Source organism: Apis laboriosa, unplaced genomic scaffold, assembly GCF_014066325.1.
Source record: "Apis laboriosa isolate Shangri-la unplaced genomic scaffold, ASM1406632v1 scaffold18_cov149, whole genome shotgun sequence".
In the NCBI taxonomy this organism is placed as follows: Eukaryota; Metazoa; Arthropoda; class Insecta; order Hymenoptera; family Apidae; genus Apis; species Apis laboriosa.
In genome coordinates, this window is record NW_025222233.1 from 21,995 (window position 1) to 49,446 (window position 27,452).

The following is a 27,452-nucleotide window of genomic DNA, read 5'->3' on the forward strand; positions in this document are numbered from 1 at the left end:
GTGGATCGAGCTCGATGAAATTATTTTCGTCGTATTTTCGATAACGGTTTCTAGGGAATTTTACCGGTTTCCGGGTGGGCATCGAATCATTACGATCGAGCTCGAGGAGTCTTTTCGATTTATATAGGGAAAAGCGCGTGTGAAACAAACATGAAAAAATTTTTTTGCGATTTCTAGGGAGTTTTAGAATTACGTGGACGTGGATCGAGTTCGATGAAATTATTTTCGTAGCGGTTTCTAGGGAATTTTACCGGTTTCCGGGTATGCATCGAATCATTACGATCGAATAATCTTTTCATGGCGATTTATATAGGGAATTTTGAAAACGCGCGTATATAGGATTATTGTTCGAAGTTATAACGCGTTTAAATCAAATAAAATTTTTTTGAAGAGTGATTTCTAGGAAATTTTGGAAATACGTGTAAATAAAAAATTTCCTGTCTCTGTGCAATTATTCGAAAAAAAAATTACATAATTTTTTTTAAAAAATACGTACATACATATATATAAGATACAAAAAATTTCGTATGTTTTTGTGCAAGTATTAGTTAGTTTAATTTTTTGATCCCGCAAAATTACTAGTAACTTTTACTTCGTCCGTATTTTTGAAAAATAACGATATCAAGGAAATGTCACTAGATCAAAATGTTACTAGACTATTTAACCGTATATGACGCGTATGAGCAAATGAAATCACGTTTATCGGATCGAGAAAAGGGATTCGATACGCGTTTGCATCGAATCTTGAATCTCAGGATTGTCAATCTCAACCGAATTATAATAGAATGACGATCCAACAATTGAATCATTCGCTTAGAAATTGTTTATTCGACAAATAAGAAAAAGAATTTTATATAATTTCGTACCAATTTATCCCTTTCTCTTGGAATCAGTCAATAATCTCTAATTCTTCGAATTCATTATTATATGCGCGAGCGAGAATGCAAATTCTATTTAAAAAAAAAAAAAAAAAAAAAAAGAAAAAGGAAAGAAAGAAAAAGAAGAAAAAAAGAAAGAAAAAATTCGATTCACAATTTTTTTTTTCTCCGGTTTAATTCGCCGATAACGTAACATTCGCGTCGTTCGCACTTTCGGTTTAATGGATTCTATAATTAATTCCTGTGGAAACAATAAGAGCGATACTGGTTCTACTGTTCCCCGAACACGATGGAACCGTTAACGATCGTAACACGTTACAAGTAAAAAAGAACTCGGTAGAGCAAGTTTCCATCGAGAATGACGGGAGGAGTGAGAGGGAGAGGAAGAAAGAGTGAGAAAGAGAGGGAGAGAGAGAGAGACAGCTCGTGTGTGCAGAGACGATGGAGGTCGCACGGAGGGGTCGTTAAAGCTCGTAAACGAGATAGACTATCGGCGGAATTTCCTTGATCCTCGATAATGCAGTGGAAACAATTTGCACGCGTCCGTTTGCCAGAGCGAACGAAAACCAGAGTCCGCGCGTGACTTCGAGACGTATCGATCCTTCTTTGACAACCGTTACTATAACCGTCCTTCTCTTATGCGTGCGCTACCGTGGCTGAGAACTATCGCGCGTCGTTCGCCTATCTTTTTTATGTTTTTTTCTTTCTTTTTTTTATTATCACTCGAGAGAGGGAAAAGAAATATTACGATTTATTTCAAGTTAAATTTCTTCGGAAATCGGTATCGGCTTCGAGGTTCGAGGAAAATTAATTCTATATAGTTTTTCTCTCGCGGTGTAATTTTATTTTTTTTTCGAAGGGATTTTTCCGAAGAAGAGAAAGAAGAAGAAGAATTTAACTTTTGATGGATAGAGAAAAATTTTATTTTTGATTAAGGGATCGATTTATCTTTTGTTGATGATCGAGATTTGATATTTCGTGGATGATCTGGAGCAAAGTTGGTGGTATGGAAATTTCGTTTTTCGAATTCGTTCGTTGGACGAAATTTCATTTTTGAATCCCTTTAAAGGGATTTTTATTTTTGATGGCTGATGATCGAAGGGAATTAAATTTAATTTTTTTTTAATTTTTTGATGATTTTTTTTCGATAGAACAAAATTTTTGAATATCTTCGAAAGGATTTTTATTTATGCTGATAAGATAATCGATCGAGGAAATTGCGTTTAATCCTTCGTAGATGATCTGGAGCAAAGTTCTTTATCCTTTCGAAGAGATTTTTACTCAAAAAAATTTAATTAAACTCTTCCTGAACAATTCTTCGAGAAGATTTTTATTTTCGCCGAAAAAATTTTTAAACATTCTATCTATCATTTTTCGGGAATCTAAAACAATAAAAAAAATTAGCCATAGATTCAGCAAACAATTACTTTATTATTTTCGAAATAAAAAAAATACTATTCACGAAAAAGTTAAAAAAAAGTCATGGAAAAATATTCGAAGAATTCCACGATCGTGACTCGAGGTAAAGAAAGATGTGAGCGTGGTGAGATACAGGGAGCGGGAAAGTACATATTTGCCCTTCGAATTTCGAATGACGAAGGCAAAAAGGGAGGGAAGCGGAACCACGCACTTCTTAAATCTTCGGATCCTCTTTAAATCTTCTAATGTCGAGGCTAATCCTCGATTTCCAGGCCATCCATCAAAAGGAAAAAAAAAAAATTATCAAAATTACTTTAAGAAAAATATTACACGTATTTTATCCTATTCATAAATCGATAAAATTTCTTATTTTTCTGAGAGAGAGAGAGAGAGAGGGATAATAGATTGTGTTCCGTACGTGTACAAGGCTTGCCAAGATTTCTCGTGTGCGCGCGTAAGGGTTGAGTATCGAGGGAGAAGGCTACCTTGCAACCCTTACGAACTAATCCGGATTAAATTTGAATACCTGGCTATGTGGCCTGGCGAACACGTACCGCATCGTCTTCCAGCATACGATTGAACTCGTTACGACATTTAACCCTTTCTCCAACTCAATTTAGACCATCCCTCTCCTACTTTCCATTCTCTCGCCATTTGAATTTCGCCCGTTAACTTTCCTCGATTTCGACCACATATTTTCCAACTTTTCGATATTTTCATTCCAATCTGAATTTACACACAATTTTTACATTTCTTCGTGATCACGAGAAAATTAAGGACGATATTAAGATCGATACGATGTTTCGTTTTAACAACGATTTAACGACGGATAAACCGAAAGAGTTGCATTATTGATTTACAAATACGTGTATATTATGTGTATATATATATATATTCTTCTACGTATATCGAAATTACACAATTGTCAAAAATTTTTCAAATTAAATTTATCCCTCGTACTCGAGGAAAGAAACGAAAGAAACGTGCACGAAATACGGTAGATAAAAAGGAGAACAACCTTCTAAATCACGTAGATAAGAATTTTGAAAAACAAGACTCGAATTCTTTCTTCAAAAAAAAAAAAAAAGCGCATATACACACGCGCATAATTTACATCGTATCCAACGCGAAAGAAATAAGATCAAATCGAATCAAAAATCGCATTGCCGAAAAAATTCCATTCATTCGATCTTTTATAAAAATAATAAGAAAGAATCCCTGTATTGAAAAAAAAAAAAAGGAAAAACGAACAAAAAGAAGAAAAAGAAAAAAAAAGAGCGAAGGGTGAGACTTTTAAACCGTCGGTATAATACGCCGGTATAGTGGATAATGGCCGTGGACTGTCGTGGAACACACAGGATACGCCAAGAGCGTTCCATCGGTGGTGCGAGTCGCGAGATTGCCAGTAGGAGGACGAGGAGGAGGAGAGGGGAGCGCGGAGGGAAGGGAAGAGAGAGGAGTGGAAAGAGGGAAGGGGAGAGGGAGGGAGGGAGTCGGGATTAGCCGAGTTGTGTGCGTTGGATTTCGGATTTGGGCAGCGGGCGGTGGGAGGCGCACACTCGACCAATAATCCCAGATTAATCCCAGCTTCGGCCGTATACGTATACACGTGTACCGATCCTGGGGTACACGTACACAGGCTTGGGTGGCGAGTTACCGGTACACTCGCACGGAGACGCGCGTCGAGTCCGGTCAAACCGACGAGTCACTGAGTGTGTTTGTATATATATATGTATATATGTGTGTATATATGTATATGTGTATGTATATATGTATGTATATATACTAACGGTCAAAAGTATCTGGTTCGCTTGTTTATCGTGGACGACGCGTCCTCTCAATTTTTCCAAATTATTTGTTTGGAGTTTATCGGTGTCATTGTTGGATTAGAGTAGATTCGAGAATATGATTAAGTCGTCGAATCGGGTTGGGAAATTAGTCTTTGATTTTTATTTTGTTCTCGAAATTTTTAAGGGATTTTATTCGTGTAATTATTAAATATGCGATTGTAGTTGAGAATTTTTGAGAAGGATTAAAGAGTATCTTGTTTTCGATATAAATATGTGTTTCTTAAATTTGTTTGTTTGTTTTTTTGTTTGGTTTTTCATAAAGCGTGTAAAGTAGATTTAATTAAGTATTAATTCGAAAGTGTAGATTCTTGATATTTATTTTGGATAGAATGTGTTTCGTGACTATTTGTGATTAGAGTGTATTGGAGGATAAGCTGTCGAGTTAATTTGAAAATGTATCTCGTGTATTCTTGTTTAAAAATATTTGATCGTGTGTTTATATGTATAAGAAAAAATGTATTTATTAATTATCTTGTTTTAGTTTACCAATATTAAATTTATCAGTAATATAAATATCCATAGACTTTAAAAGCAACGTAAAAATTGATATACGAATATTGATATATATCAACATAACCAATTTCAATTCACAATTGTATTTCATTCAAACACGATTTTCCAAATCTTCGAAACTAAGATTTTCACAAACTTACGTACTGTGATCCCATCACAACTCCAATAATTTCATTTTCCATCCAAATTCCAAAATATTTCTACTTACATATAACCTCAATCCATTCAAATTCAAGCATAATTTTTCAAATCTCAAAAAACAAATCCAAAGTACTTACGAACATAATCAATCCACATTATTCGTCCATTTCACTCAAATTCCAAACCTTTCAAATCTTCAAAAACAAATTTCTAAAAATCTTACGAATCCATTACAATCCAATCCACAACTTTATTTCCCTGTTCGATCCAAATTCTAACCTTCCAAATCTTCCAAGTCAAGTCTTTCTAAAAATCTTACGTAGTATTAGATACGTTTTCAATCCACAATTTTATTTCCCATTTTCTCCCCTCTCAAATCGCAAAATGGATCGATCGACCAAATCTTCGGATGAATCAAACCTTGGATGAAAAACTTAAGAATCCGTGGCGCGCGCTATTTCCACCTACGTGCGCACCTGCATCACGAAGAACGGTGCACCGAGCGCGCCACCAAGCGAGAGAAGAGAGCCGAGGCCGAGCCGGCAAAGGATTTGGCTACACGCGCACAAAGCCACACGCACACAGCCTTGCACACGCGCGTACCGCGCGAGGACACACACGGATGCAACGGCCAAAGATAATCCCCACGAATACAGAACCCGGATAATCCCCGTGTAGGACCCGTATATACATATATATATATATATAATATATATATATATACACACACACACACACACACACACACACATATATAATATATACACACAGATGAGCGAGGCGCGGATGATGGTCCGCACAAAAGGGTGGTGGAGAGAAGGAGGGTGGATCAAGGGGAACGGGGCAGGACTATGGCAGTGCACACAAGGTTTAGAGGCTAAGCGGCTCATCCCCCGGGAAGCTTTACATCCCGTCCTGATACGCCGGCAATTCTACGAACGATTCGAAAGATATCCTCTTTGCGAGCGAGAGCGGGGAGGGGGAAGAGGGGGAAGGGGGGGGGNGGTCGAGGCGCGAGCACGCCTAGGCGCGGCTTGTATGGAAAATATCGGCCGGTGTGAAGGGCCACCTACCCTACCAACTGCTTTTACACTGCTCATCGTGCGGCTCGCGATTGCACGTGGCAACCGCTTCTTTCTTGCCGATTCTTCTTTCTTTTCTTCCTTCGTTTCGTCCGTTTCTTCGTCGATCGTAAAAGAGGAAACGTTTTTTTTTTTTTGTTTTTTAGGAAATTAGAAAAGTTTCGATTAAAGACGAAAATTTTCTTCTTTCGGTTCGTTGTTTTATTTTTTTTTTTTTTCGATTATTTTCGGAAGTCGAGAAATTCGTTTCTGGCGACCGGAAGAGGAGGAGGAGATTGACTTTGATTGGGAAAATTTTCATCATATACAATTGTATATGATTCGTGTTTTCTTTGCTTCTCGTGCATCGTCTTATTTTTGGATTATTTCAATTGAATTAGAAGAAGAAGAAATTTGAAAATAGTTCAATTAGCATATAAAAAATTTTCGACTCGAAAAATTAGAATCAATTTTTAAAATTTAAAGATATACATCCTATACATTCTTTTATTTTTAGATTATTTCATCAAATATCTTTTTTCTCTGGACAATTGAAAGAAGAGAGTAACACAAACATTGTCTTGATTCTCTTCAAGAATTTTATCCCTCGTACAATGTATAAAATATACAAATTATCAGTCCACGCGAATTATATACGATTAATCACTAAAAATTCCAATTAAACCTTTAAATTTTATATAAAAAAGAAACTAAATCTAATTTTTTTTATCAAGATCAAAAATCGCAATTGCGACCAATAATATTGGCAGTCACGATTCCTCTTCTCCTCCCTTCTCCCAATTTCCTTCAAATTCTTAAAATTTAAATGTAATAATAACGCGAGCGGAGAAGATTATCGTATCCTTGGAAGAATTTGCCTGGGCGCATTAACTCACATGGAGTCCCATATGGATTTTTTTATCCCCTCCTCCTCCTCCTCCTCCTTTCCCTCTCCCCTCGCTTCTCGTGAAAAGAAAGAAAAAGAAAACGCGAGGACGCACGTTCCTACCGCTCTCCGACCATAATCTTAATCCTGGATTAAATGATCCCAGGGTTTGTATAATCTCGCCATTTTGTCCCTGAAACGAATCTCGGGATTAGAGAGTCTAAAACCTCTCGCAGTCGCACCGCGGCGATAAATCCACGGATCGTATAACCTCGATACATACATATATATATATATATATATATATACATATAGATATATATATGTAGTGGATATATACTAGTATATTCTTAAACAACGTGTTCTTAATAAATGGAACAATGATAAAATTTCAATCTCCTTTCAGGGAAAATAAAAATATTCGAATACGAATATCGTAATCGAATGCATACGTACGGAAGAAAAATTTAAGTCAGTTGCGAATTGTATACTATATTACCTGTTACATCTTATAGTAGAATTATTTCGTAAAGAATACGTTTCGTTTCATTGTTGTTCGTCTCGATTATGTATAATTATTCAAAGTAACGTCGATATTATTTCTGCTGATCAACTTATTCGATACAATTTCATAAAAAGAGAATAAAAAATTCGTGAATTAATTATTTATTACACGTATAACGCTTAAACGCTTTTAAGTAGATTAAGCCATTATATATCGGGCGGTATCTGTAGAAAGATCGCACGAGAATTGAATTGCATCGTTCCAAGAAATAGATTCGATTTTTCACTCGTTATTGCCTCGATTCACGCGGATAAATGATTATCTCGTTTCGAGAAAAGATGAAAACGACGTAACGAATTAAAGTCGAAACTCTTTCTCGAAGATTGTCGCGGCGAGTTTCTCGTGTCAGGATAACAGAACGCGGATTACGGATTCCTTCTCGTGCCGCCTGTTGCATCGTAATAAAAGAGGTGTTTGTACCCGCTTTCGTGTGCTTTCCACGAACACGAAAGATCTGGAGGGCGATAGGATACGCGGTGCGGGACGATAGATTAGGTCGATCTTCTCTGGCCGTCGATCGACGGGAATTGGGATAAAGGGCGGACGGTGGCACTAGGAAAGTAGAAGGAGGTAGAAAGGTAGAAGAGGAGCGGGCGAGGCTCGGGTGGATACGAACGCGCCTGATCCACGGGCAGGATTTTCAGAGTTTCGACAACGAGCGCGATCGATTTCGCAGCGAGCGCGCTTCCTCGATCCTTTCCCCGTTCCTGCTCTCCTGCTATCCAAGGGTCACTTCTTACCCTTTTTTATCTTCCCAAACACCTCCCCGTCCGGTATATTATCCGGACGTTAAGTTGGCGTGGGTTCGGCAAATAGACGAGGTCAAAGCGTAAACTCTTCTTCTCCTTTATTTCGCTCCGTAAGAATATCCGTAAATTTGTCATCGGGTTCACGACGAGTATCTCAAATTATTTTCTAACGATTCTAATTCTGGTCAAATATAATATATATTATACCTAGTATACGTTAAATGCGAATGAATTTGTTATAATTGAAGTAAGTTTTAAAACGAGTTTCCAAATAAATATCTCGTATGTTCCTCCCCGGTTTCCACGTGAACGCGTTCGAAAGGTTAACGGCTGCAAATCGATGATCCTTTCGATAATTCGTTAGGCCTACTAGACGTCTCGCGTATCAGGCGTTTATATTTCGCCAGGAAGTGTCTCGAGCTTCGCGTGTGATTCCAAAAAAAAAAAAAAAAAGAAAAAAAGAATCGAGCGTTCCATTTTACATACGAAAAGTATGCAAATGAGATGTCCTTTGTTTGACACCTGCCGCCTTATTTCGACGAAGCGGGGAGCAGGAACGGATGGTAGGCGTTTCGGTCAGACCTCGTTCAGGATCGTGGAAAACGAGACTCGTGACCCAAATAAGGGCTTTCGTGGCACCCTGGCGACCAGGATAACAGGATTTCGTCGCATGATCTTCTTCCTTCTCTCTCCCCATTTCCCATCGTTTCATTATTTATTATTCGATACTCACTTTGAATACGGGAGGGGGGAGGGGGGGGAAAGAAGAAGAAAGGATTCGAGGATCGTATTATTATAAATATCGTTGCTCTACCATGTTATTTGTTATTGTTCCGTTTCTTAAATTCTTCGTTGTAAAACTCGAAGAAGTTTGATAAAATTGCGAGATGAAAGTCGAATTTTATTTCGAGATGTTCGCCTCGCAACGAGCAACTATGATATAATATATCGATCGATTTATTTTCGATTATTGTAGGCCAATCGTTTCGTCTTATGGGATCGAGTTATAACCCCTTGTGCAAATTTTCACCAATAATCGCGTTATAATCGACGTTAAATGACGTTATGCGCTCGAGTTCTGTGAAATTTACGTACGTGCAATTTTAATTCGACTTTCGATCGATCGAAATTTTGCACGCGAGTCTATTTAACCTTTGTTTTCGGCCTCGGTTTATCGACCGAGCGCATAACGTCGCGCATCGATGTCAAATTAATTACCTGGTGTCTATCTAATCCTACCCTAAATAATCTTCCGGATTATATAATCCCGCCATTTAAGACCTAGACTTACTAATCCCTGAAGCGTCTTTGGCAAACAAAACGGCAAGGTTGCATAATCTCGAGGATTATTCAATTCAGGATTAACGAGATGATGCTCGTTATGCGTACAAATTTTTTCTTCCATTCTTATATATATATATATATATATATGGAACAACCTAAATACTGATTTATATTAATCCTCGTTTGCTTGACACATTTACTCTTCCTTACCGACTAAAAAATATGAATCTTTCGTTTTTTTTTTTTTTTCTTTCAATTCTCTCCATGTGTGATGCACGTAATCCCTTTGATTCCGTTAACATTGTGTCAGAGAAGTCTTTCTTCTCTCCTTTCGTTGAATTGGTTGCTTCGATTTGAATCGTGGAATAATTGTATTTCGTAAGCCTATTTGTTGGATTAAAGAGATGTGAAAAAAAAAAAAAAAGAAAAAAAGGAAAGAGAAGAGAAAAAACACTGATGCTTTGGGGAAGGGTGGAAATATTGCTCTGAGGGGATCCATCCTCCTGCATGTATTCCTAATACTCGAGTAAACAAGATTCGCTTATTTTTTACACCCGTGGACATACTGTTCACTGATGGAAAGAAATCTTTCGATGGAAGGAATGTGATTGATTAATATGGTAGAAAACGTCTATTTTCACACGTATTTTTCTTTTTTTTACATCTGGTATTTGTATATTAATCCAAAATGCATTAGCGTAGGTATAAAATCCAAAGAATTCTAATTTCTTATTTCTCATCAATATGCGTAAACTAATTATGATTCGTAACGATATTTTAATTTATAAATGTAATTATATATATTCAAGCAATTAAGATAATAATTGTATGTATACGAATAAGCTAGATATACTGTAGATATATTAATATTATATCAAAATAATTAATAATTAATTTCGAAAATATTTTCAATCTTATTTTAACGTTGGTTATTTTAAGGTAACTTTATAAATGAAAAAAATTTTTACGATTTTCAACTTATAGCTTTTCTACTATTGTGTAGCGCGTGATGTCAGGATTGTCAACAAAGCGTCTAGAGTGGGGATAGACGGTCCTACGAAGGACGACTCCTCTTGCCCCTCCCTTATAGACTTCCTTCCAACAGTGAACAGTGTATACATCTATGTATATGCATCCTGGTCGCGAGAAATTGAAGGCGCGTCGCTCGTGGAATAACGATCGAATATATATGTACATATATACATCCATTGAACGATTATGAAATAATCCTGTATCGGGGTATAAAATAATAACAAAAGAATAATTTCAACGAATCGACGATATTATTATCAATTTTGATAATCATCAAAATTTATTTAACCCAATTTCATAATACGTTTCACGTGCAATTTATCCATTTTAAAGACGATTTATCCGACAGATTTAAAAATTACGCGCGCGATAAAACGAAATATCGAACGATGAATTAAGAGTGAATAATGTTTTCTAACCAGTGTTGAGCATTAAAAAAATAATTAGTTAAAATTTCGGATAAAAATTATTGTAACTAGTAACGCTGTTCGATATGTTCGAATAACTACACATAGGTTAACGTCGAATTGACTATTCAAAGACAATGCCAATTTATAAATAAGAAAGAGAGTTACTTGAATATGACTTCAACTTTATCAAAGACATCGAATAAGTCAAAAATGAAAGAAAAGTTATAGTCTATTTATTCATTATTTTTCATAAGTAATATCTTTGATAAAGTTTTACAAGTAATAAATAAAATCAATATTTCGAATAATAAATTTTCTCTTTATACAATAATGATTAATTTTAATTTATATATAAAAATCATGCGAATAAATTTTTATTTGAAAAAAAAAACAAATTTCTATTCAAAATTTTATTTTAAATAAATGACAAGCAATACATACGGAATAAAATAATAATTTCTTTTTTTTTAAAGTTTCCACCGATCATTCGATTAATCTTAAGGTTAATAAAAAATATTCTTTCGTGTTTGCCCATTTGCCACAAAAACCATTATTTCACGCGTTCCATTGAATATTTCACGATTAATCAAAGAAAATATATGGACAAAGATCCAAAGGAAGGCATAATCTATTATATTGAGACACAAACCTTGACCTTGACCCTTTTCCTCGCGCCAAGGATACGTTGGATACGAGCAAGTGGTTCCTTATCAATTCTTCCCATCGTTCCTGCTCTCCTGGGATAGAGAGGTCACACGGTACCCTTACCTACATTCCCATGGGATAAGGCAACGGGGATGCGTTTATACGCGAGGCTGAAGACGATCCAGAGGGGATATACGTAGAACGTGATATCAGGATTACAGATCCTTGCAAGCGGTTCGATCCCCCCCTTTTATCCCCTGCGCAACCGAACATGTGTATCTGCCACCGAGAAAATATTTTTAAGTCTTGGATTACACGAACTTGAATTAATATATGAATATATATATATTATATATAATAATGATAGTCGAAATTATTTTTAACAATTGAATCTGAAGAAAATGTTTAACAAATAGAAGATGAAAATCGAAAAGCTTGGATGGATCTGTTAAATGGTAATTTTAAATTGTTGACCAAGAATATAAATGGAACACGAGGATTTTGAGGTAGTTTTTAGTTTTATGATTACCAATGCCAATTAATAGAAATTAAAGAACACTGGTATCTTTTTGTCGAATTTTTAAGAATTTTTAAATTGTTTCTTAAAGATTTCTCACAATATTTCGATTAATGGAATTAGATGGAGGAATATTAATATAATCCTTCTTTACATTATTTATCCTCGTTCAACAACAACGAAGAAGGAGAATTTAAAGAAAACGAAGACAAAAATTGGAAATCTCAATTTTGTAATATTCATATGAATAATCCAGAAAGATTATCCAGAGTGGATATTAATATTCCTTTACAAGGATTGATTATCAGGAATCTTGGAAGATAGTCGCGGGCGATTCCCGTTGTCCTTATGAGCTCCTGGTATCAAAACTCCTTACGCTCCGTTTAAATCCAGGATAGCTCAAGCTTGATCCTGCAGACGTTCAGCTCCCTCCTTCCCGCTCCAACGGCGAGGCTGCACGCCCCCACCTATGGAGTCCTGATACGGAAAGCCCTTCGATTTCAACCGAAACAGGATCACCCAATCGTGGCCGAAACGCAGCTTTTCGATTTTCCTTTTGCAATCATCCTTAAAAAAAAAAAAAAAAAAAAAAAAATTACTTTCCCCCCTCCCCTTTTTCAAAATTTCCTCGAACAACACAGCGTGGTTCTTCTCGAGGATCGATGAAACACGGTTCTTTAACGGTAATAAGTCGACTCGTCCTTCGAATTAATCCTCCTCAGAGCAGATCGAAATAATCTGAGATTAAGCAGAAAGAATTATATATATATATATATATCCTAGCGCTATTTCGAAAGAAGGGAGAGAAAGAGAGAGAAAGAGAGAGAAGCGGATGTTTCTTTCTTTCGCGAGGAAAGTAAAAGAAAAAAAAAAAAAAAAAGTCGGGGAACACGATCTTAATTCCGTGGGACCCCCACAAATCTCGATCTTCCTGCTTAGCCGAGTCGTACCCCCTCGAATCCGAAGGGAAGGGGAGGAAATAATTTCCCTGGGTCGACCTGGTTAAGATTCATAATTTACGATCTTGGAAATAATCCACGCTGTTCTATAGTACATATATATATATATAGGGCTGCAGGAGGAAAAGTGTGTGTGTGTGTGTGTGTGTGTGTGTGTGTGTGAAAAAAAAAGGGAAAAAGAGAGAGCGGAGGTAGGACTTATCCTTTGATCCAGGATTTATTTAACTACGGTCCCAGCGCGAGCTTATCCCGGGGGAGGTTTTAGCCATCGAGGGGCCACGCTATTGATTTTTAGCTCGAGGATTAAAAGCGCACTTCCGTGATGCTGTGTGCACAAGACAAGCTGTGTGCGTGTGCGTTACAAAATAATCATCGAATCGCGAGCGAGCGGTGGAAAAAAGATAGATAGATAGAATAATAATAATAATAATATCATGAATATTATTACCACGTATTTTTGTATAACGCGTATATATATGGGTATTGCTTGGTATAATTTTATTCGCGATTTTGATGCAAGGGATTGAATAGGAGATGTGCGGAGATAAATATTATTTATAACGGAAGGATATATTCTTCTCGATTCTCAAGGGGACATATTGTCGATAAAATTATTACTATTACTATTATATCGATATAACGTGTAAGTATAAAAATATGTATATCTTTTTTATCTCGTTGAAATCAATCGACGAATTAAGAGATTACCAAAGAGCTTACTTAAAAGAAGCTGCTCGGTCGATAAATCAGTTGCGGGGAGTGTGACTTACCGTTCGATCGAGCAATCGATCGAAGGAACGTGCGAAACGCTGATGACGTGTCTCCGCAATAAAAATTGTTACTTGTATTTGGATTTTGTAGGATTTAGCTTCGACGTGTATCACTCGATTAAGGGAATAAGGAAAGATACTGGATCGGAGGAGATGACGTGTGGTATATATATCTCGGTTGTAAAAATTATTATATAGCTACGATAACGATCAAGAGTTTATCGTAATTTTAGAAACGAGGTCACCCACTACTACACTATACACAGTGGAATTTCACACTTTCACGATGATCCATCTAGCGATTGTTATCGCAATTATTATTCGAGTCGCGTTATCTTGTTCTTTTTTTTCTTTTTTTTCTTTATTCGTGCACATTACGAGATTACGATCACACACATTACAAGATGCAAAAGGGAAAGATTTCTTCGCGGTGAATAGAAATAACCGATCGATTCCGAGGTTGTATTTCGAGGTTTTTCGAGTAGCGACGTGTAACCGACATGACTTTTTAATAAACCGTGGAAATAATACATGCGTAACCCGTAAAATCCATAACGAAACGGTGATTGTAATCTTTTTGCAATGAAAAATTCAATGCTGCCACTGGGTTTTTTTGTGAAAAAATAAAAGGTAAATCGATAAACCCTGGTCAATATCATTTTTCGAAATACTTTTTTTTTTTTCTTCTTTTTTTTTTTTCGATACACGTGTTTTAACAGGTCATTATTAAGTTTAAAGATCGTGACAGTGGTCGAGTCCGTTATATTTTAAAACTTACGATACGTAATATTGACATAAATTTGAACTTAAGAAAAATTAAAGGATTAAAGGAACGATTAATAAAAAAAAAATATCATCAATAATCATTTAAATCAATGCTCTTTTCACAAAAATGACCAAGAATAAAAATCTGAATCTTAAACTCAACTCTCAATCTCTCGAATATTACTTGATCTCTAATCCAAAGAAATCTAAATCATCGTCCAAACCTATCTATTATCATTTTTGACAACGATTGACCAAAATACAGATCAAAGAAATCACCTGCACGGAGAAAAATCACAATCCAAATCTCCGCTCCACATTTCCTAACATTTCCAAAAATCCCCTCCCCAAACCCTGAAATCATCCAAATCGACGCCAATCCCTCGACTCTCGTGGACACGATCGAGAGAAAAGGGGGTGGAGGGAGGGGCGGCCTCTCGATTAAACGATTGAAAAAGAAAAACATGGCGGCTAATCTTAGTCAGAAGCGGAACGAGGGAGGCGAGTTGGCAGCGAAACGGTTGTTAGCCGGTCGGATAAAGATAAGTGTCCGGACCCTTCTTCTTCTTCTTCTTCTCCTTCCGATTGTGCCCTCCCGCCCCCTCTCCCTCCCCCTCTTGTTCCTCTTGTTGCAAGATTAAAACCGGTGGCCGGTGACCCGTGACGATAACTCGAAGATATATATATATATATATATACACACATACACATCCAAAGTCGTCGATCGTCCATGCGCGCCCTCCTCCTCTCGACTTGAGCCGCGACTTTTTTATCAACCCCTTTTGCCGCCCTCTTGCCACGCGGTTCTTACGTCGCCTTTACGGATTTCCGATCCCGCCCGGTTCATTGCACTCTCGAACTCCAAGATAACGAGGAGAGGGAGAGAGGAGGGGGAGGAGGAGGAGAAGGAGGAGGAGAAAAAGAATATGGCTCGTTTCGAAGAGAAGAGAAATAATAATTGGATAGGTGAGGGAAATTTATCTTTATAATTTCGGGGAGAGGTATATATCATGAAATTTGGAAGGGGAGGGAGGGAGGGGGAGGAATTGGATCGAATTGAATCCGGGGAATTTGGCGTAGATTTGGCGGAGAAAGTTTTGAATGGGGATAAAATATTTGTTGAGAGGGGAGGGGGGGAAGGGAGGGGACGTATTCGAATTGCGTTAATATCTTGGTGACTTTATTTATTTTTTTTTTCGAGATTATTCTATATCGATGTGATCTGATCGCTCGACGTAAAATCGACGATTGAATTCATCATCATCCGCCGCCAACCCCTCGTCTCCATGTTCTCGAACATGTATCTTACTTACTTCACGCTACGTATCACGTATCTATAATTAACCATAACGGTATCCCCCTCCTAAACTCAAATAAAAACTCGTATACTTTATTGCTACTTGAATATCGTTATCCGTATTGAAAGTTCGTTTGACTCGTTAAGTAAAACGTAAAGCGAAGTTATCCACCCTATTTCTCGAGAACAGTTTTCTTCTTTTTCGTTCTGTTCAATTCTGATTATCGTATATATATATATATGTATGTATGTATATATACACTCCAAGTCGTGAATGGATAAATGAAAAGAAAAATATATACATATATATATATATATATATAACAACAAATGAATGAGATAAGTATATATCGAGCTAACTGAAGTAGTTAATGGTCGCGTGGCGCTAGTGTCGCTCAATTATCGTTACCAACCGTGTATCATTTTAATATCATAAAAAAGCTTTTATTAGAGCATGGAAATTAATATCCAAAGTTTCTAGTTCAACGAATTTTAAAAATTCAAACATATATATATATATATAAATCGCAAAGAAAGATATAATACGAAAAAGATACGATTCCAACGTTCGGTTATCGGTTAATTGAAATTCTTTGCAGGGGCGCAAGGCGACAGTCAGGTGCACTGTCGCGGACGGTTATGGCCGTGAGCGAATAACGTGTGCGTCCCTGCGAGCACGAGCTGTGTAAATCGTATTAGGGATTATTGCACGATCAAAAATATCCCCGTAGGATAATCCTGGAAGATGGGAGCGATGTGTGAGTGGCATTAACTCGCGTGTACACCACGATGCGTGTAGAGCTGTATATATATATATATATCTTTCTCTCTCCCTCTCGCTCCTCGAGCCACGTTTTCCACCGGTTGCTGGTGGACGTTGGTGTGCGTGAGTGAGCCACCGCATCGGCCTCCGCGAAAATCCACGCCTCTGCATCCTGTTTTCGATTTATCTTTCTCCTCTTTCATGCCGCTCACCACATCACCAGGGGCCAGGTGATGTCATCGATGGCTCCTCCCCCCTTCCTTAATCGCGATTTAAACCGTTTGTCCCACGGATATCCGCCCGTTGGATTGGATTATTCCATCCGTAATGGGGGTGTGCTAGACGAAGCGAACGGGTGGAAATTTTCGGTAATAAGACGAGATTCAGCGGAGAGATTATCGTTATATTCGTTATATAAATTTTTCTTCGCAATTCTCTCTTCTTCTTTCTTCGTTTAATAAAATATATTTAAAAAGTTTAAAAATATTGTAATTAATTTTTAAAAATATTTAAAAATAATCATCTCGCCAGATGATAAAGAAACTTCTCTGGTAAAAAGAAAAATTCGTGAAAAAAAAAACTCTCTTCCTCTCCTTTCCTTCCCTCCTCTCTCGTCCAGTGTTAGTTGAATGAATTTTTCACCAACTGTGAGTGTGCGCGCGATCACTTTTTTAATTAATTACTTACTCGCGTGGAGGAGAACGACGAATCAATGATTCGACGGCGGCGGCTGCCGGGGGTTGGATCCCGCGAGCATCGTGCTCGAGCAGGAACTAGATCTCTGGACGCGAGCGCACATCCAGGTGAGCGCATAATGTGTAATCCTTTGGGTATGCGGGCTGGCCGTCTTAAGGCTAATCTTGTTAGGCGTTCTAAGCCCTCGGCTGACCCTGCCGCCCGGCTACTTTTAATCCCACGGCTACAAGCAGTAAGATTTTGCATAAGAAAGAAATAGGATTGCCGTGCCCCTGTTAGAAGGTGTCGAGCCGTTTTCCGTCTTCTTTCGCCCGTTTCGAGATCTTTCGCGTCGCGCCACGAAGTCTAGGATTCGACGAGGCCAATTTAATTTTAAAAAGATTTGAAAAATTTTGGAAAATTTCTCTCTCTCTCTCTCTCTTTCGTGTGATTTTCTCTGGAAGAGGAGGAGGAGGAGGGAAGAAATTAGTTGACAACAGCGAGTAGATCGTAAGGGGTAAGTTTTTGATCTTGAATTTGTATAAAAAAAAGTACAATATATTTTTATTATGTATAGTATTGTATATTAACGATTAATTGTTAAAATCTCTAGAATTTTTGCTTGGAAATTTTTGTTTATATATTTTAATACAGGCTTTTCGATTATAAAATTTAATAAAAAGTAATTTAACACATTTATATATATATATATATATTTTGACGTGTTTTAAACTCTTGGAAAATAATTCAGAAATATGGAATAGATTAAAATAACGGAGAATCTCTAATTCTAACAATTACGCCATACTTTTTTATATACCACAGAAAAATTTTTGTTCACAGTTTATATGCATATTTTAATACAGGCTTTTCGATTATAAAATTTAATAAAAAGTAATTTAACACAGTACAGGACATATATTTTGACGTGTTCTAAACTCTTGGAAAATAATTCAGAGTTATAAATTAAAATATCGATGTTAAATCTCTAATTCCAACAATTGCGCCATACTTGTCTAATACACTTGTCCCCCCACAGAAAAATTGCAAATCCATATTCCCAAATTTTCTCTCTTCCCTTTTCTTTAAACTACAAAAGGGAGGCAAGGGGTTGGATCCCTTAAGATCCGACGATAAATAATAATCTCCACGAAGGAAGGAATCACACGCGGCTGCTACCGTTGTATCGTACGTAATGACAAAGTGCTTTTTAGCCATCGCGAGAGAGGCGGATTCGAGGGGGATTCCCTTATCTTCCCTGGTCGAGCACGACTTTATTTCGAGGCGAGATACGACTCTCTCTCTCTCTCTCTCTCTCTCCTCCGACTTTTAATGTCTTTTCTCTCCGCGGTTTGATTAAGAGAGAGTCGAGGAGCCTCGACAAAGCGTCCCGTGGCGAGAACGCGCGAGAGAGGAGGGAGGGAGGGAGGGAGAGATAGTGCGTTCAGAATCTCGAGTAATTGCCGCCTTATGGCTGTCACCTCGTCGAAAGTCCAGATTATTCAGGAGGAGGAGGAGGAACAATCGTGGATAACAATTAAAAAAATAGAGGAGAGACTGAGATCGAGGAAAAATCGATGAATCGATCGATAATTAGAATGGAAATATTTTTAATCCGTTTTCTAAATATCCCCCTCCCTCTCTTGATTTGGAATGGAAAAGAAATATTGGTATATATTGTGGCTCCACGATATGGAAGATGGAGAAAGAAAAATTGTTTAAAATTGTTTAAAATTGTTTAAAAACGATTTATCGAAGGATCGAGACTCGTTGCTTTCGAATCGCGTGAGATGATAAGTAAAAAAAATAGAGGAGAGACTGAGATCGAGGAAAAATCGATGAATCGATCGAAAAGAAATATTGGCACGTATCGGTCGGTATTCGGTCGGATATGGAAGATGGAGAAAAAAAAATTGTTTAAAATTGTTTAAAAACGATTTATCGAAGGATCGAGACTCGTTGCTTTCGAATCGCGTGAGATGATAAGTAAAAAAAATAGAGGAGAGACTGAGATCGAGGAAAAATCGATGAATCGATCGAAAAAAAATATTGGCACGTATTCGGTCGGATATGGAAGATGGAGAAAGAAAAATTGTTTAAAATTGTTTAAAATTGTTTAAAATTGTTTAAAAACGATTTATCGAAGGATCGAGACTCGTTGCTTTCGAATCGCGTGAGATGATAAGTAAAAAAAATAGAGGAGAGACTGAGATCGAGGAAAAATCGATGAATCGATCGAAAAAAAATATTGGCACGTATTCGGTCGGATATGGAAGATGGAGAAAGAAAAATTGTTTAAAATTGTTTAAAATTGTTTAAAATTGTTTAAAAACGATTTATCGAAGGATCGAGACTCGTTGCTTTCGAATCGCGTGAGATGATAAGTAAAAAAAATAGAGGAGAGACTGAGATCGAGGAAAAATCGATGAATCGATCGAAAAAAAATATTGGCACGTATTCGGTCGGATATGGAAGATGGAGAAAGAAAAATTGTTTAAAATTGTTTAAAATTGTTTAAAATTGTTTAAAAACGATTTATCGAAGGATCGAGACTCGTTGCTTTCGAATCGCGTGAGATGATAAGTAAAAAAAATAGAGGAGAGACTGAGATCGAGGAAAAATCGATGAATCGATCGAAAAAAAATATTGGCACGTATTCGGTCGGATATGGAAGATGGAGAAAGAAAAATTGTTTAAAATTGTTTAAAATTGTTTAAAATTGTTTAAAAACGATTTATCGAAGGATCGAGACTCGTTGCTTTCGAATCGCGTGAGATGATAAGTAAAAAAAATAGAGGAGAGACTGAGATCGAGGAAAAATCGATGAATAGATCGAAAAAAAATATTGGCACGTATTCGGTCGGATATGGAAGATGGAGAAAGAAAAATTGTTTAAAATTGTTTAAAATTGTTTAAAAACGATTTATCGAAGGATCGAGATTTGGAGATCGTTGCTTTCGAATCCCATAAGATGACAATTAAAAAAAAGTAGAGGAGAGACTGAGATCGAGGAAAAATCGATGAATCGATCGATAATTGGAATGGAAATATTTTTAATCCGTTTTCTAAATTTCCCCCCCTCCCCCCCTCTTTTGATTTGGAATGGAAAAGAAATATTGGTTCCACGATGTGGAAGATGGAGAAATAAAAATTGTTAAAAATTGTTTAAAAACGATTCATCGAGACTTGAACTCGTTGCTCTCGAATCAGAAATGGCGAATTTTGGAAAGGAGGGTGGGGAAAAAAAAAGGAATGGTAGAAGATAAGAATTTTCCTTAGGCGGATACCACCGATACCAAGGGGCAATGATGGTAGGAGTAAGTGGTGGTTTTGGCAAGGGGGATGTTCTGATGCGATTTCACGCTGGATTTGCCTAAGATCTCCGCTAAGGAGCCCTTTAACCCTCCCCTTTTACCCCCTCCCCCTACTCGCAGCCTTCACCCTTCCATCACCGATTCGATGCTCGTGGCTCCCGTCTCGGCTTCGAGCCCTCCCCTCCCCTCCCCCATTTCTCTCGCCGACCTTAGCTCCCGCTCCCGAGACCCATCCCCCGAGATTACGTGCCTTAGCACAATGTCGCCTGGAACGCCTTCATTGTTTAAAAGAAGCGGAGAGAACCGCTTGTGTTTCAATTATAACCCTTTCAGTAGTGGAACGCGGAGTCGTGTTCGAAGGAATCACGCGTGGTGGTTCGAAACTTCGGAATAAAAGTGGAATAAGTGCGTTCTCGTCAAGATTTTCTTTTCTTAATTTTTCGATCTTGGTAGAATTTGGAAACTTATTGGTTTTATAAGTGTTATTGGAAATAAGAGAGTCTAAAGATTATGTACGTTTATAAATGTACAATAGATTTATTATATAGGAATACTATTAATCATAATCAAGTTCGATTCGATAATTCAATTACTCGATTGACCGTTATTAATATAATTCCTTTATCATCTTATAAACGTTGATTCGTAATTTTGCATCGATAGAAATAAATTTCTTTCTTTAACGATCACCGACGACTCGTTCGAATACGACTCTTGATATCAAATACATGGTAACGCGGGGACTATACTTTTTCCATAATAACACGATTAATGTAAAATAATATTACAAGTTACAAATTCTACACAACGCGATATAAATTAATTCCTCCCGTGTTCCAAAAGAAAAGGGGAACAAAAGGAAGGAAAGGAGCGAGGGAGTAGCTCGAAGCGTCATTAAAGAAATTAAAACTCGTGCAAGTGCTTCTTAACCTCTCTTTCTCTTTCTCTCTCTCTACGCTCCTTAAGTTTTTTCCCTTCGCGCGGCCGGTAAGGAAGGAACCTCTCCTTTCGATACACCCGATCGTCTTTGAATCTTAACCTCAAACCTCTGATCGATCTCTCTAAATATTTCAGATCGTCCGAGCACAAGCAAATCCAAAGTGTTCGACGAGAAAGGAGGAGGAGGAGGAGGAGTATTCAGGTTTTGCCCCCGAAACCCTCTTGGATTAAGATCCATTCGTGTGTTGCTCGTATATACATACATATATACATATATATATATCCATGTTTTAAGGAGATGTAGTAAAGCAAGATAGGTTTCGATTGTGTGTGTATCCTGATTTGTGCCCCGGTATATATCCCTCTCTCTCTCTCTCTCTCTCTCTCTGCGCGCGTGTATGCAAACCCTTATGGCTTAAGCTAAGGCTAAGGCCGAGGCTCTCCCGTGGGATTACTACGTCATTCTGCAGGACTCTCCGGTCGCCGGAAGGATCAGCTCTCTTCCTTCTGAGGATTTCGGATGGAGGACTCCATCCCGTTTCTAAATCAGGTTGTCAGCCACAGGGCTGGATCATTTCTCCCGCGTTTTCCTTCCCATCTTTTTCGACCTCCGATCCTCGATAATTTTCCTCTTCCTCGAAAAAGCCTCCAAAACCAAAATTCTCTCGACTAGAAGAGATCTATTCTCCGCCCAGTCCTATTAATTTCTAAAATTAATCACAATCAGATAGGAAGGAGGGGGGGAATTATCGAAACACCTCCACCTAAAAAAAGGAAGAAAACATTGAAATTTCGAGGAAAGTATACTGGCACGCCTCGGTCCGATCGAATAATCCATCCATCGTAAGAGTAATAGACAAGTATGGGAGGGAGGGAGGGGGGAGGGGCCTGTCCTTGGTGCCACTTAAATCATCCCCCCAATGAGTTGCCGCTTACAATAACTCGTTACCGAAAATCCAAATTAAGCTCCTTAGTCGAGAAATTTACGAGACGTTCCCCCCCTCCCTCTCTCTCTTCTCCAGGATATCCACTCCCCCTCCCTCCCCTCCCCTCACCTTTTCTTCTGTCTCGCCAACTTTCGCCCTCCTTTTCCTTCCTTTCCCGTAACAGTTTACCCGAAGTAATTTTAATCCGTGTGCGTGTATATATATATATATATATATATATATATATGTGTGTGTATAAAGAACCCGCGTCAGTTACCCGCGAAATCGTACGAGGCCTCTCCCCTCCCCTCTCCTACTCCTCGTTGCCAGATGTTGGAAAAACAAACTCGGCGAGGAGAGAAAGGGAAGGGGAAGGGGAAGGAGGAAGCGAGTTGTGTGCAAAAGCGTTGTACAGGTGCTATGTATAGTATGTATATATGTTATATACATATATATATATATATGCAAATAGAGGTGTGTGGAAAGGAGGAGGGGAGATGGAGGGGAGGCTCGCCTTGTATAAGAGCTTACGGTGTAAGCGTCTTAGGCCAAGTTTTCACCCTTGCTTTCGTTCCACGCGTGCAGGGAGGGGGGAGGAGGGAATGATCTCTTCGTCGAGCGAAATTCAAAGGTTCGGGGGAGGGGGGTCGACACGTTCGATTAGGGAAAAGAAAAATAAAAAGGAATGGAAAGAAAGATGTAATTATCTACATTCTATGGCGTATAACGTGATTCGACAATCGACAAATGATCGAAGATTCCAGAAATTTTTCCTTCCTTTGGATTCTTTTTCTTATTATAAGTTTATAATATATAGATATTTTTTTTTATTTCTTTATTTTTATATATTTTTTTTATAATATATTTTAATATATATAAATAATTTTTTTAATATAGTTTATAATAGTTATTAACGATATGCATAAGATAATTATTATGCGTGGCTCTATTCCAGAAATTTTTCTCTCCTTCGTATTCCTTTTTTTATTATAAGTTTATAATATATAAATATTCTTTTTTATTTTTTTATTTTTAATATTTTAAATATTATTCTTTTATTTTTATATATTTTTTTTTATAATATATTTTAATATATAAATAATTTTTTTTTAATATACTTTATAATAATTATTAACGATAATAACGACATGCATAGCAATTATTATACGTGGCTCTATTCCAGAAATTTTTCTCTCCTTTGTATTCCTTTTCTTTATTATAAGTTTACAATATATAAATATTTTCTTTTATTTTTATATATATATATATATATATATATATATATATATATTTCTTTTATAATATATTTTAATACATAAATAATTATAATTTATAATAATTTATAATATACAGTATTAATATAATTTATAATAGTCATTAACGATAATTGCACAGCAATTATTATACGTGGCTCTATTCCAAAAATTTTTCTCTCCTTCTCCTATTTTTTTTTTTTTTTTTTTTTAAAATAATAATAAATTTCGACGATAACAACGATATGCGTAACAATTATGGATGTACAGATTCTGTTTAATTTAATTCTCAATTTAAAATATTCTTTTCTAACGCTGAGCAAAAATATCTCCTCCATTCCCTCTTTTGAGGGTCGGCCTGTTGCTGTTTCATTCGAGTATTATTTCGTGGGTGGGGAGGGAGAGGGGGGATTTGGTTTTCCAGGGAGCAGGAGGGGCGCAGGGGAAGAAGAATCGGTTAACGCTCAGATTTAGAAGGTTTCGTCGCGTGGCCGGTGATCTTATAAGCCACGCTGGCTGCGAGGTTATCTCATTACATCTTATCTGCTGCTTTCGCCCCAACGCGGGCTTAGCGTTGCTGCGGAGCTTAAATCGCACGCGAGCCCACCGACTCGGCCAGCCTTCGCTTGCACGCAAAATACTTTCCCGGCGTCGAATCAACATCTTTCTCCCCACCTCCCCTCCCCTCCCCTCCTCTCGATGAGTCCGTCAATCGTTCGCATCAACGATTTTTATTATTAATCGTTTGTTCCTTGAAGTTTTTTTGCACGTAGAAAAATAAAATTCGGTTTATTAATTGAAATTATGGAAAATTACGGTTGTTTAAAATTACGGAATTTTTATTGGTCGTGTTTAATGACGAAATTTTGATGAATCTGGAATTTTTTTGAATCGGATAACGATGGATTAATGATTAACAGAATTTGCTTATTAAATTTCCTTTAAACCAAATGAAGAGTGAAGAGTTAAAATACGTTAAAAATTTCGAAATGAAATGAATGTAATTTTACACATAGAAAAATAGTTTATTAATTATAGGAACGATTGAGTCAATCAATTAATAACGAACGAATTCCAGGAAAGATTTTATTATTCGATGATTAAATTTTGAATCTAGAATCAGTGGATTAATGATTAATTAAATTTCCTTTTACTGAGTTATTGTGAAGAATAATGTAAGAAAAAATTTCGAACGAAACGAAATGAATATAATTTTTTATGAAATAGAAAATTTTTATTAATAATTTATTAATAACAGGAAAGAATGAGAAAGAGAGAGGACTGTAGTAGATAAACGGTTGAATCGATAAAAATCCACGAACGAATTTTTATCACTCTTATTTGATAATTTTGCTAAATCCAAAATTCTTTTGAATCGGACAAATGATTGAACGTTTCCTTTAAACGATCGTGAGGAATAATATAAAAAAAAAAAAAAAAATTCGAACGAAACGAAACGAATATAATTTTACGAAACGAAATGGAAGAAATAGAAATAGAAAAATAGTTTATTAATTATAGGAATGGTTGAGTCGATCGATTAATCACGAACGAATTTTTATTATTTATTATTTGATGATGAAATTTTGCTAAATCCAGAAAATCAGATAATAATGAATTAATGATTAATAAAATTTCCTTTAAATATTACCAAGTGATCGTGAACAATAATAATAAAAAAAAAATTTCAAACGAAACGAAATGAATATAATTTTACACGAAATAGAAATAGAAAAAAATTCGATTTATTAATTATAGAAACGTATTTGATGATGAAATTTTGCTAAATCCAGAATCAGATAATAATAATCAGATAATAATAATTATATTAATAAAATTTCCTTTAAACGATCGTGAAGAATAATATAAGAAAAAATTTCGAACGAAACGAATATAATTTTACACGAAATAGAAATAGAAAAAATACCCGATTTATTAATAACAGAAACGATACTCCAGGAAAGAATGAGAAAGAGAGAGAGAGAGAGAGGACGGTTGCAGTAGATAAAAAGTTGTTGGAAAGAGTTGGCCGGTTTTATCTGTAAAGGCCGGCATCCGCCGGATCAGCTTCAGATACCGAAACCGCCCACACTTTCCTTCTCCTGATGCGCGCGGCCAAGTTTCCAAGAACGGAAGTTTGACGAAGAGAACTCGGCCAGAGTTTCGACTTCGTCTTTTCCTCCATTTTCTCCTTCCTCTCGAATCGAACGTCCGTTTCTTTCCTTTCCTTTTTCTTTTTTTTTTTTTTTTTTTTCTTTGAAACGAAAGAAAAGAAAAACGTTGCGTGGACGTTATTCGGGATCGCGAACACATCCCTTATTCCCTCCTGATCGAAGACTCGGTGGCACAGCTTGATTCGATTTCGAGAGATTAGGCAAAATCGCGTTGGATTACCGAGTCACCAAGACGGAGGGGAAACCTTAGGATCGAAGTCTTGGCCGTTGCTACCACCTCATCTACATACCTTTCCTCTTCCCGGATGTGGAACGCGTCGTCGCATTACGAATTTCTCGCCCAGAGAGAGAGAGAGAGAGAGAGAGAGAGAGAAAAGTATTGTTACACGTCGATTATTGTTCCAATTCAATTTTTTTTTTTTTCTATATAAACAGAGACAGAAAAATCTTATTACGAATTTTTCTCTCTCTCTCTCTTTTTCTTTCTCATCCAGAAGGAAAGAGAGAAAGTATTGTTACACGTCGATTATTGTTCCAACTTAATTTTTTGTTTCTATATAAACAGAGACAGAAAAATCTTATTACAAATTTTTCTCTTTCTCTTTCTCTCTCTCTCTCTCTCTCGTCTAAAGTATTGTTACACGTCGATTATTGTTACAATTTAATTTTTTGTTTCTATATAAACAAAGATAGAAAAGTCTTATTACGAATTTTTCTCTCTCTCTCTTTCTCTTTCTCACCCAGAGGGAAAGAGAGAAAGCGTTGTTACACGTCGATTATTGTTCCAATTCCATTTTTTTTTTCTGTATAAACAGAGACAGAAAAACCTTATTTCAACTCAACTTTCTTTTGAAGAACGACATTTTTACAATTTTTACACCGAATTTGTAGCTTTTCCTCTTCCCTTTTGCCCCCTCCCCCTCGATGAACGGATTTTGGAAATAATCTTTCCTCTGAAATAATCACACTCCCCTAAGCGAGGAGTATATATATATATATACATAGAAAGAAATACTCGACGAGGAAGAATTCTTCTTCGCCTGGTTGTTCCCCTTCATCGTGCGCGCAACCTAAATCTAAAAAAGAAAAAAAAAAAAANAAAAAAGAGGAACCCCCCATTATCGCGCTGCTGTGGAACGGGGTGACGAAAAATATGTTCCAACTTTTTATCTTGTATCTGCACCGCCGACTTGGCAACGGGCGCGAGGAACGTTCGGTTAATTTATCGAGCTGGGAGGGGGGAAGCAGGGGGAGTTCGATTATTCCCTCCCTCCCCCCAAATAATAATAAAAATAATAATAATAATAATAATAATCCCGAGTTTCGTTGAAAAGATTCACCAAAAAGAAAAAAAAAAAAAATTGGAAAACGATTCGATATTTAATTCGAGAGATCACCAAATTTCCGATTCTTCGTTGATAATTTTATTTTCAATTCCATCCAAAATACGGACGATTATTATTATTATTATTATTATTCATTTGAAACTCGCGTAAGACGGATACTTTCCATTCGTGGCCAATACAGGATTATCATTATTTTTTTTTTTTTTTTTTTTTTTTTTTTTTAGCCCGTAGATTTACATTAAATCTTTTTCGATACGAAATTCGTTTCTCGTCGTCGATGCGTCGAGAGTTTGGGGGAAAAAAAAAAAAAAAAAAAAAAAA

The 27,452-nt window shown here is 36.8% G+C and overlaps 1 protein-coding gene across 2 annotated transcripts in view; it reads left to right on the forward strand.

Moving 5' to 3' along the window:
- LOC122711806 (homeobox protein dve-1) overlaps window positions 1-27,452 on the forward strand; it is a 55,525-nt gene that overhangs the window by 12,169 nt on the left and 15,904 nt on the right. The window lies entirely within an intron of this gene.